Here is a 12,022-nt window from a genome sequence, read left to right as displayed (position 1 = left end):
AGTAGAAGTATGTCAGGAATTCATAAAGATCAAAAGACAAACATACCTCTCAAATATTTTTTCAATGTCGCATCTGATTTTAGAATAAATACATGTAGTGTTTTAACGTGGGATATCAGCAGACAGAGTTTTTAGCTGGTAATAATTCCTCTGTGTGCACACATATTCCTTCTTCAGAAGAAGTACTTTAAAAGGCACTAAAGCAAATCAAGGGCTTTGAGATGTTTTGTGTCAGCTGCATGCCATTTTATCTTGCAACAAGGGACTGGGTGAGCCACTCAAGCTGTTTTTGATCCTTCCACAATTCTGCTTGTAATGTCTCCAGATAATTTGGCACTAGGAAAATGTCACATCAGACACAGATACATGGAGTACACACTTTGACAATGTTCTAACCATAGGGAGACTGACTATGCAACTACTTATATGGTCCTAATCATCAGGCTATCGAGCACCTCAGGTATTTAATGCTGTTAATTCCCACAGCCTGCCTATGAGGTAGGGAAGTTTTATTAGCATGTGCTCAGTCAGAGCATTGTGTTATTTGATAAAACAGAATAGTTGCTTGTGGTCATACAGGAATTCTACAAGGAAGCCTCAGATATGTTCCAGACGCTAGCTGCACAAAGATGTCTCCAGAAGGGACAGTCTGGAAGTGCAGAAAATGAGCTAAATCTAATAAGTTAACAAAGTTTGCACTTTTAAGGTAGAAATTCTGTTTTTCTAAGTTAAAATGACATAACATGCAACAGAGCATAAAGCAGACACTACAATTCTTACTTAGTTCTGTGTAAAGATATCCCCAATTCATTAAAGAATTCTATAAATTGAATTCAAATATTTTCCTAGCAGGGTCTTCAAATCATGCCTTACAATTCCAGGCCTTGAAGCCAAATGACTTCAAGGGAATGGGATGAATAAGCAGGAGAGATTCACCTGTAGCTGCTTCCATGCTGTCAGGACCCTGCAGCTCATTTCACAGCTGGAGTCAGCTCAGAGCTCCCTCACGTATCCTCACTACCTTTTCCTCTGTCATCTCTGTGCCAGGCAGGATGGGCACTCAGGAGAGAAAACAAAGGGATTTCTGGGATGACTAAAACTGCAACAAAGATTTTTTTTAAACTAGTACATCTACTATTAGGCTAACTTATGCAGTTTGAGTATAGAAGCTCCCCTTTGAATTTCAAATGTGTTATACAAGGCAGGTAGGTGCCTGTGCCTGCTGGCTTGTCTCTTGTGGTAAATGTTTTTCTAAAGTGTTTGACCATATCTGATATTTGTGCAGCTCATGTAGACTGGCCTTACAGTGGTTTCAGGTTAAAATTTGGTTGACTTGCTAACACAGCCATTCAGTGTTCTTTTCTGGGCTCATTTCCCCATACCTGTTGAGTTAGTGGCATCTCATGATTTTGCCCTTCCCACATTTATATTTTGAAAAGACTGCTTTGGGTTTCAAGGCAATGATGCATGGCATGACTTACTTTACAGTAAGTGCTAAGAGCCTCAGTCATTGCCCCCAAAAGTTATACTAAAATAGTGTGGACTGTAAAAAGAGTGAGTATCAACTTTTTGTACTTCAAGAGTAATTCAAACATAGATAATTAGTGGAAAAAAAATTCTTGGAGACACCATCCCCACTTAGAGAAACAGAACCTTACACATCTGATGGCTCACAGATGTGAGCTCATATTCATTTCACCTATGTTTGAAGATATTAGCTTGATGATTTCTGTAGTGCTGGTTTACAGTTAATTTGTTCAAACATTCTCCACTTTTATAAGTCTATTTTAATCATCTTTTTTCTGTAAGTCTGTATAATTTTTTTTCTTGCTGCATACTGCAATGTGACTACAGCAAGTTGTAGGAGGTTGGTCTTGTCTTAGATAGTATATGAAGCTCAATCAAATTACAAACAAACCATGCATATGATTTCTGATAGTTAAGGCTAATAGTTTTCAAGCTCTAATTAAAGTTAAGGGAGAAGCCTTAATTCCTATTTTTATCTAACTAATCAAACTTTGTTCACAATCTTCTGACTTGTTTTTTGAAGTCCTTTTCATAAGAAAGTCAAATTTCTCATTAGTTAGGATAGTAGCATGATAGTACTAATTTATTATGACGTTTCCATTGCAAATTAATTTAGTCAGAGGTGGGAAGAGAGAACTCTTGTGATCAAATGCCAGGACTTTTAAAAAGTATGGGGTTTGCTTCAAAAGTAGTAGCTTCTCTTTTTGTCTTTACAGTTTCTTGTTTCTAAGTTATTTGTATTTCATTCACACCCTTTCCTTTTGTATGATAGTAAAAAGTGCTTGTTTTTTCCCTACATTGAGGCACTGCTGTTAAATATATCATACTGTTTAAATCCTCAGAGGTTTCCTGGGATTTGCTGTACTGACATATACTAGCTTGCAACAGTACAAATAAAAGGAATTGCAAATAAAAGGGAAAGATTTTGAAAGTTCTATAATTTATTATTACCTGGCTGCATTTTCAATATCAAAAATACCTCCAGAATATCTTATTTTCTAGGAAAGTCACAACACACTGTTTCACATTGAGTTTGCTCTTAGAACGAAGCTCATTTGCATTTTGCACCACAGGGAGTGACTTGTAAACTTCCACACAGCAAGGTGTGAACAGAGTAGTGATAACAAACCATGAATTATACAAAGATGTTATTCAATTCATAGAATCACCCCAAAGCCCAAGTGCTTATCAGGCGCTTATATTTGCACTTCTCTGAGTATAAAAAAAAAAACCCAAACAAAATAGGCTTTTCATTGCATTAGTTTTATCAACCCTTTGTAACTTTAGAGATGGGTTGAAATATCATGGAAACTGTCCTCTGTCTGGGAAGGTGGTGAGAAGATGGCTGGGAGCTCGCCATGGGCAGTCAAACTTCAAAGTGAAGTGATGGGACACAAGGGAATGGAATGAAGCTGCGTCAGGGGAAGTTCAGATTGGACATGAGGAAAAGGTTCTTCACTAGAGGGTGGTCAGTCACTGGAACAGGCTTCCCACGGAAGTCATCACAGTTGGAAAGTCTATCAAAGTTAAGGAGTAGCTGGATGATGCTCTTGGTCGTATAGTTTAGTTTTAGTTATTACTGTGAGGAGCAGGACATTGGACCTGATGAACTTTATGAGTCCATTCCAACTTAAGATATTCTATGACTCTGCTAAAGAAGGATTCATTTTGAATTATTTTTGTTGATTTATTTGTTCATATCAGTGTCCCTAAGGGGACAAAAAAATTCTTATGGGATTTTTGTTTTTTTTTTTTTTTTTTTCTGCTGGAAAATAGCATTACAAATTATATGAAGAATAACTGGCTCTGAGAAGAAAGCAGACAAAATTAAATATTTTTAAAAATACAGAGAAGTTAAAATATATTCCTCTATAAACCTAATATTAGCCTATGAATGTCTAAACATTACAAAAGGGTGTTAAATGTATGAAATAGGAAGAAAAGCTTTATACACCACAACATAAACTCACCAGCAGTCTGTTGCTGCCAATTTTTTTAACAGTCTATGAATCATTCATTTTTCTTCTCTTCGCAGTCCTGACAACCTTCATCCCTTTCCATTATGGTTGCAATTTCTTGCTGTAACTGAAATGCAATACATAAGTCAGAGCAGATGACTACCCATTATCATGTCTTTCTTCAGACTGAGGTGAGTTCACCTCAGGTTGAAATAAAATTAACCAGGTAGTAGACTTAACGCAATTTTCTCTTATGTTTAGCTTCCTGAAGCTTGAGAAAATCTTAGAAAAGTTGCTCAGAAGTAGTTTCCAGTTACAAATAAATAAAAACCCCCCATTCATTAAGCACTAAGAACATATGGGCCAAGGAGAGCTTTTAAGATCCAGCTGCTTGTGACTAAAGCAAACTGCATCTATGTTATACAGTAATGTGATTCCAACAAGCTGGCTGCTGAAAGGAAAACTTGGTCAGGGCTTACAAGAAACTCCAGCTATAAGGAAGCATTGTAATCTAATTACACACTTTCTATGTGCTTCCCACATCAGTGACTTTCAGACAAAAGGTGTTGGTAAGCACACGTAACAGCCACTCAGTATCTACGTATATATGACTTGGGTCATGTTTTTTACTGCTGCACTTCCATTGTCACAAACTGTTCCTGAGGCCTTCAGGCACTATCAGAGTGCAGAACAAGGGCAGAGATTTCTCTAAGTTCAAAAGTAACTTGTGTCTAATTGTGTTCTAGGCTTCAAAATAATATATTTGCTGATAAAAGGAAATATGCCAGTTCTGTGTGGCAGACAGATTCAGATATAACTTGTTGGCCGCTGATTTTTTTACCTGTTACTTTCAGAGGTTTTTTTTATTTTATTTTCAGTTGGCTAGTTAGGTTCATTTGGTTTGGTTTGACTTTTTTTTTTCACAAGTTGAGTTCTGTGAACTTGATCCACAGAAAATACAAATCCGTTATAGAACATGGTTTCCAGTTGAAATAATAGCCACTAGTTCATCCATCTCTCAGGGTCCCTTGGGCAAACCAGTCTGGCATTGAACACATTTAAGAAGAGTGAAAAAAGAATTAAAACACAGACATTAATAATTAATTCAGGCAGTGAGGAAAGATTAACAGTGGGAAATGGAAAACCATTTCCTTTTAAATACAGATAAGGTATAATCATTTTGCTGCTAATGAACAGTCTTAAATATATGGAATAGAATATACCAATTTCCTTAAGTACTTAAATTACCTTAAGGTATTTATGTTATTTTAGTAACAACTTCTAAATTCAGAGTAACGCTAGACTAAAAGGGACTTTTTTGATCATAGAAATCCATGCACTGTTACATGAGGCAGCTATGGTGGGCAATCCTTTTATGAAGTGATCAAAGTCCTCTTAAAAACTAATTTTGTTTTTATTTTGATCTGAGGGAGTTGTCTCTACAACTGCTACTGGATAGCTGTTTCAGAACCTCACTCTTTTGATGCAGTAGTGAAGTTTGCAGCATAATTTATGTCTAGCCAATTTATATCTATCTCTTCCTCTGCCAACACTGTTAGCTTAAAATCCCTTTTTCCTTCTCCTGGTACTCACTTTATTGACATATTTACAGAAAAAACAATTTTATACTTTTTTATCCAAATCAACCAGAGGAGATAGCTCTTCTTTCTATCTTTTTCATTTTGAATTTGTCTATTTTGCACCTGAGGAACTAGAACTGCACCTCATGCTCCTGACATCACTGCCTTGTACTGACTAGTACAATGGCATTTTCTGAAATCCTCCTACTGGGTTTGCAGTTCCACTGGGATCTTCCTGTTATGAAATGGGATTCCAGTTGCTTGGACTTCCCAGCTCACAACTTTGAATTACGATTTCCCTTTCCCAGTGTCAATTTTCATTTTTAGACTTTTGCTTCTAGAAGTCCCCTTAGAGTCCATAATGAGTGTTACAATCAGAGAATTTACTTCATTTTGGGACAGAGAGCCATCACATTTTTCTACTTATTGCATTCAAATAATCTTTCTTTCTAGAGTACACAGAGTGGTCCATCTTCAACTGGAGGCTGAGGAGAACACTTTTGTTCAGGGAACTGCATGAGCAGCTGGTGGCAGTACTCACCTGACAAGAACTTCAAACCCACTCAAGTTGAAGAGGACAGGATGTCAGATGTTCCACTTTTGTGGCAAAGACATCAACATTTATACTACTGAGCAAAAGGCCACACCCTGATATTTCTCCAAAAGAGGACACTCTAGGAGTGCTTTCAGATGGAAAATCTTGGGTTCAGAGTTAACTCTGCACAAAACAATGTGGAAATAGGAATGATGCCAATTTTAATGTCATTTGCATGTAATGTAAAATTTTTGAGTTTTGATTTTAATAATAAAATATTCAGAGCAGTTCCTCTAAAATGATACACTGACAGCAGACTAGTTATAAAGTGGAGTTTATTTCAATACAGTCAGAAATAACATTGTCTTAAGAAAAGAAAATGTTTTATGACCTTTTTGCCCACTTACCTTATTTTTTGCAGTTTGTACTGAACCATGATACTTCTGATGTGTCCATTTACATTTATTGACATAAGCTAAAGAAAAAAAAATTTGTTCCAAACACAAAAATCCTAATTTGCCAGATTTCAAAGAATGGTATCATGACTGCTGTTAGAATCCCGGAATAAAGACATCTGAGGCACGGCAGCATGTTATAAATTACATGTGAGCCAGATCCTCAGCTGGTGTAAACTTCCAGGACTCCACTGGTAGAGGGAGGATAACTTACACCAGCTGAGGATCTGGGGTTTGATATGTGGTAAGGGCAGTGCCTACTTGACATGCAAGTATGAGCTATCAGATTTGTCCTAAGGGAGGTTCATGCCTCTTTTGTTTTCCACTGCCAAATTCCTTTGACATTCTAATTTTCATCCTTGAGATAATTTATAACATAAATACTGCTGGAGATAAGGGGATTTGATTCCATTTTATATGTATAGCTCCATCTTGGAGATAATTTAATTTCTAAAGCAGTAGTAATAACATCTCCAATAATGATGCTTTCAGGGAATAGAGTCCATGATAAACTGTCACCAAATGAGGATGACATTAGATCATCCTTCCAGATTATGCAGTGTTCATTTAAGACTGGAGGAAACTGAGAATGAGTGCAAATGAAATTGTATTCTGCAATATTTGATCTATATATCTAAAATATCTTCAAAAATATATTCAGAAGAAAACCTGTTTTTTTCAAAATCTGAAGTGCTGTCCTCAGAACTGATCATAAAAATTGTCAAATTTTCTTCATGTTTGTATTTATATTTTATTTATCTGTATATTGAAGTGGTGCTTGGAAGCTCTTGCAGAAAGAAGCTCTCTCATGTAATGCAGATGCAAAGGCACAGTGTAAAACAAAGTCTCTCATGAAAAGCTTACTGCTTAAATTGCTGGGGAAGAAAAAGAGACCTTTGCTATGGAAACAGTAGAGACAGATTAAATTACTTGCTCTGGGTCATTCCTGAATAACTGTTCAATGCCTTAAGCATGAGACCATTCTTTTGTTAAATTTCGGATCAGGTATTTGTAAAATGAAGATGTATCTTTGTTCTGCTTTTTCTACCTTTTTTCTTTTCTTTGAAGCAATCTACACAAAACCAGAAAAGCAGAATATTTTCAGAAGCACCTGTGTTAAGTGTTCTAAAATGAGTCAGACTTGACAGGACGCAATTTGCAAGAAAAGGTATTAAAGTGGCTCTCGAGATATTTTCAACTAACATCTCCTCTTGGAGAATAATAATGTCTTTGTCCAGTTGTTGCCCAAATCCAGAGGCAGATAAATGCTAACAGCACTTCGATTTACAACAACAAAAAAATCTGACTTTCCTGGAATTGACTTAGAAATGTTTCAACACATCAGGTTTCACTATCTTACTTAGGAGTAAGATCTGTTTCTTTTCAGAGGCTAGAAGCAAAATATTCTTTGGTTTAAGTTCTCTGAAATGCTTAGTGTGGAGACATTCTCAGAACATACTAAGATGCAGGCTCTGAAAAAGCAGTGGTGGCCAACCATTTCCACTGGGAAAAAAAGTACCAACTTTTCACTCCAGGTTCAGTGTCCATCTCAAAATGTCTGAACCTGTGCATCTCGTCCTTGACCACAGCACTATGGTAAATGACTGTTCTTTACTTTTAAGGAAGTAACCCAATTTCCTCCCATGAGAAACCTCTGTCTTGATGGTTTTCTACTCTGGTAGTGGGAGTATACAGGTTTGAACTCTTCTCTCTCAGGAAGGGATAGAAACTGGGCTTTCTTGGTAAGTAGGGGTGGCCCAGTCTCTAAAATACCATATTGTGCAGGGCTAGTGTACTGCATTTTGAAAGGGAAAGCACTTATCATCTACATGAAATAGAAATTCTTGCTATATCTTTTGCAGTAACTTTCTGCACTTTCTGGTTCCTGAGAAGATGGATACATCTAACCACAAGCAGAGAGGAAGCCTATATCCTTAGCTAGTGCTAAACAACAGCACGAAGACCAGGTGTACCCTTTTTTAAATATGTATCTTTTTAGATTGCCCTTTTTTAATGTTCCTTGCTGTACAGGGAGATTAATGGTGTAAAATAAAGTGTCTTAAATTCCATTTTGGAAGCTGGGATCCCCCACAAAAAAAGAACAGGGCAGTCTTTTATTGAATTGCATTCCAAAGGCTGTTCCATACTGCTGACTTAAACATGGGGCAGGTTTCGTGCAAGGGGACCTTTAGTGGCCGCCTGAGTCATCTTTTACTTCATTCAAAGGAACAAATATTTTCTCTTTTTGAAACAGGTATGAATTCTGTGAAGTGCTGAGGGAACAGCTGGTAAAACACACAGGTCAAGTGCAGATATTGTGGTAGATTTCCTCTAAGGAAATGGCCAGTCAGCACTGCTTGTACTTGCTTGCTCTCCCCAGGAATGTGCTGGTAAGTTCCAGCGAGGTCTTTAGTGAGTAAGGGCACAGCTACACATCATCCCACACTAAAGGATCTCCTGCCAAATTGCAGAGGAGACAGGCAGCCTTTTGTGTTAGTACCCAAAGCCAGGCAAGGCACTCTCTTACTCTCTATAGCAACTGTCACTGTGAGAGTGATGACAGTGGGAACTAAACCACCACAAGTGAAACTGAATCAGCTCCTCTGGAAGGAGAGCAGCATTCCTAGCATACTTCCAGGGTCTCAGGCCAGAGAGGAAAAAGATCGTTTATCTCGAGCTTTCTCCCCTTGGCTACAGAACTAGCTGCACTGGTAAGCTAAGTCCTTTCCTTGTCCACACATCATTTTGACAGTTTGATGCTCTCTACTCCCTCTCCTTCCTCTCCACCAACAGTGTTAGGAAAACTTACTCTAGTTTGAAATAATTCTGTGGGGGGAAAAAACAAAAAACCCCACAAAATAAAAAATAAAATTAAAAAAAAAAAACACCAAGAACAAAAAAACAATAATAAAAACCCCAAACCTCGTGAGAATCCATGCCTCCCTCAGTGCAGAGACCATATGGAAAGGTAAGCTCCTTGCCAGTACTCCCCAAACTAGGCCTTTGTGTGTCTGAAGGATGATCTTCTTTTTGAATATGATTTTGTTGATTGACTGTGTGGTAGTAATAGAAAGATTGAACTAAGATGAGGGTATGTCTTTCATCATTCCTTCCATCCTTTCTCCCTCTTTCATTTCAGTCCTGCTCCAAGTTCTGAAGTTCAAATCGTTGAAAGTTCTTACATTGAAAATTTCATTCAGTGCCTGTTTCTTCTTCAGGTATATCTCTAAAATGTACTAAGTGCAATGGCAGTTACTTAAATAAAAATCTATCACAGACAAACCTCACTAAGAAATGACTTGGTGTGTCAGGTTTCCAAAATTAGTTTCACAGCATAGTCCTTGGGTCTCATTTTGGCACACGATACCATCTTGTGCAATACCCTGAAAATACCTGTTGAAAACCACATGAAAATATCTTTGCTGTCTTCTTGCACATAGAAACCTACTGTTGGCAAGGCTCAGATCCCACTTGAGCACCATGGCACTGAATGAAGAAGAAAACCTTTCGTTTCTTTCATCTTTATGCATAAGAGAGGGGGAAAGAAACAGTCAGTTATGCCTAATTCACACCTCTCGTTCTCTAGAATTAGCAGGAACCAGCAGATTCAGATGGACTGATAAGCAGGTAGAAAGGATGATGTGTCTTTTTAAGCAAAGGATATAACGACCTGGAGGTCTCAAGACTCTGAAGCCATGTTTAGGAGAACCGGGCGGCCAGCTGAGAAAGGGGTGTCTGGATACATGGACATGTGGAATGGCTCTTGAATTACCATGGTTACAAATTCTGATACATACTTCGATGAGGCTTTGAGGAGATATTTAGAGAATGAGCATCAAACACAGTCCTTGGAAACTATTTTGAGGTTTCTTAACTACATAAATATACTTGAGCTCCCCATAGGTTTTTGTTGTTGTTTTATTTGTTTGTTTGTTTTCTGCTCTTTCTTTGCAGTCAAGCTCTTCTTTCCAGTATATTCAAGTGTGTTTCTAGGCAGAGTAGAACCACTTAGGAAAAGAAAAGACCTTTTTTTTTTTTATTTTATTTCCCATATGAGGAGTACGAGTATTCTCGAGATGAGATTCTGAAAGTAAACACAATGCTGACTGCTGCCAGTACGAGCTAGTAGACAGGTTACACGTCTTGGTTTTAGTTTTATGTAGACAGGAAAAAGAGATGGCATCTGGTACATGAAATGCCAGTGATGTGGAAGATGTTCACTCCTTTTCCATGGATGTATACCCATTTTGCTGTGTATCTCTCAAGTGTCACTAAAAAAATCTCCTGTATACATCCTTAGTTAGTAGCAATATGCAGATATATAGGATCCAAACAATAACCAGAGCAAAGATTAAGTGGAAATTCTGGTTCAAAACTCTATTGCTTACTTTTCCTTCTCACATTACCTCATTTTTTGCCTTTACCTTTTACCCATGACAGTCTTTACTGAACATAATTGTCATTGACTTATTAACACAAATCAAACCTCCAGCTTTTTTCACTGAAAAGTCTTCCACTGCATACTCCTTGTAATGCTTGCCAGAACTGATGTTGGGAAAATAGGGTGTGAATTATGCTTGGCGGGGAGATAATAGGAAATTTAATTAACTTAGAATGATTCTGGAAATAACCTTATTTGTGTAGCAAAGAAGGTAAAGAGACACTCAAAAGAACACAACTATAAATTACCACATTAGCAATAGCTTTTGAATCACTGATAATTGCCTCTGCATGTTTTCAACCCTTTTAGTTAGCAAGTTGAGTTTAAAAATAAAACATTTTTGCAAAAGTTTAACTTAGCTCCAGATTTTGACTTCAGAATTTGGGCAGTTGGACCTTAGAGACTTTCCTTTCAGTTCAGGGTCGTCATCATCATCATCATCATCATCATCATCATCATGGCTAGGCTTTGCAAACGAAGATTGGGGAAGGGCTCTACCCACCTTTGTTACAAGCGCTTTGGTGGTTAAAAAGGCCAATATGAGATAGACACGTCTGGTTGCAAAAGGCACAGCAGAAAGACTCTTTAGGAGGTATATTCTACAAGGCACAATTCTTTCTGCATTGTCTTTTCTCCTCAAGGGTGATCCTACGTGCTTTCTCAAAAGCATCAGCAGCATTATAGATGGTGTGTCTCCAGGTCTCCTGATTTGAGGCCAGAGTAGACCAGTTATGTTGATCAATATGGCCAAGGTTGAGATGTTGTTTCAGGGAGTCCTTATATCTTCTCTTCGGGGTTCCTCTCTTGCGGCAGCCAGTGGCAAGTTCACCATAGAGCAAGATCTTAGGGAGGTGGTGGTCCTTCATCCTTGAGATGTGTCCAACCCAACGCAACTGTGTTCTCAGCAACATGGCCTCAATACTTGTGACTGCTGCTTGTTCTAGAACAGATGTATTGGTCACATAATCTGACCAGTGGATATTTAGGATTGTGCAGAGGCAGCATTGATGGAAACATTCTAGGAGATGCAGGTGGTGGTGGTAGATGATCCATGATTCAGATCCTTATAAGAGAGTAGACAACACTATGGCTCTGTAAACACTTGTCCTAGTTAGAACAGCTGGACCCAGTTCATCACTGTATGGGTGTAACCCAAAACTGTGTATTCTATAGCCTTCCACGCCATTTCCCAGGAACTGTTATCAATGAACCATTTACATCATCTGCACATAGAGCCTGACTCCTCAGGCTATAAACTAGGCGCTAAGAGGCCTGTGAGATAGGAGTTGCTCTTGTCCTCACCCATTAAGGAACCCCCCACCCTGAGGGAGGCACTGAGCATTCCTGCCTGAACTGGAGGATATATAATCTTGGAGTCTTGGGACCTTTTTAACCACTCGTGGGATCCAGAGGAAGACTGCAGATCACCGCTCTCAACCAGACTACAGACCACCACTCTCGACTGGACTGCAACCACCATTTTTCAACCAGACTGCAACCATCACTCTTGACTGGACTGCAATCAC

Source organism: Manacus candei, unplaced genomic scaffold (assembly GCF_025592945.1).
Source record: "Manacus candei isolate 608988 ecotype Guabito, Panama unplaced genomic scaffold, ASM2559294v1 h1tg000011l, whole genome shotgun sequence".
NCBI classification, from domain to species: Eukaryota; Metazoa; Chordata; class Aves; order Passeriformes; family Pipridae; genus Manacus; species Manacus candei.
The sequence above is the reverse complement of the archived record's forward strand: the minus strand, read 5'-3'. Positions refer to the sequence as shown.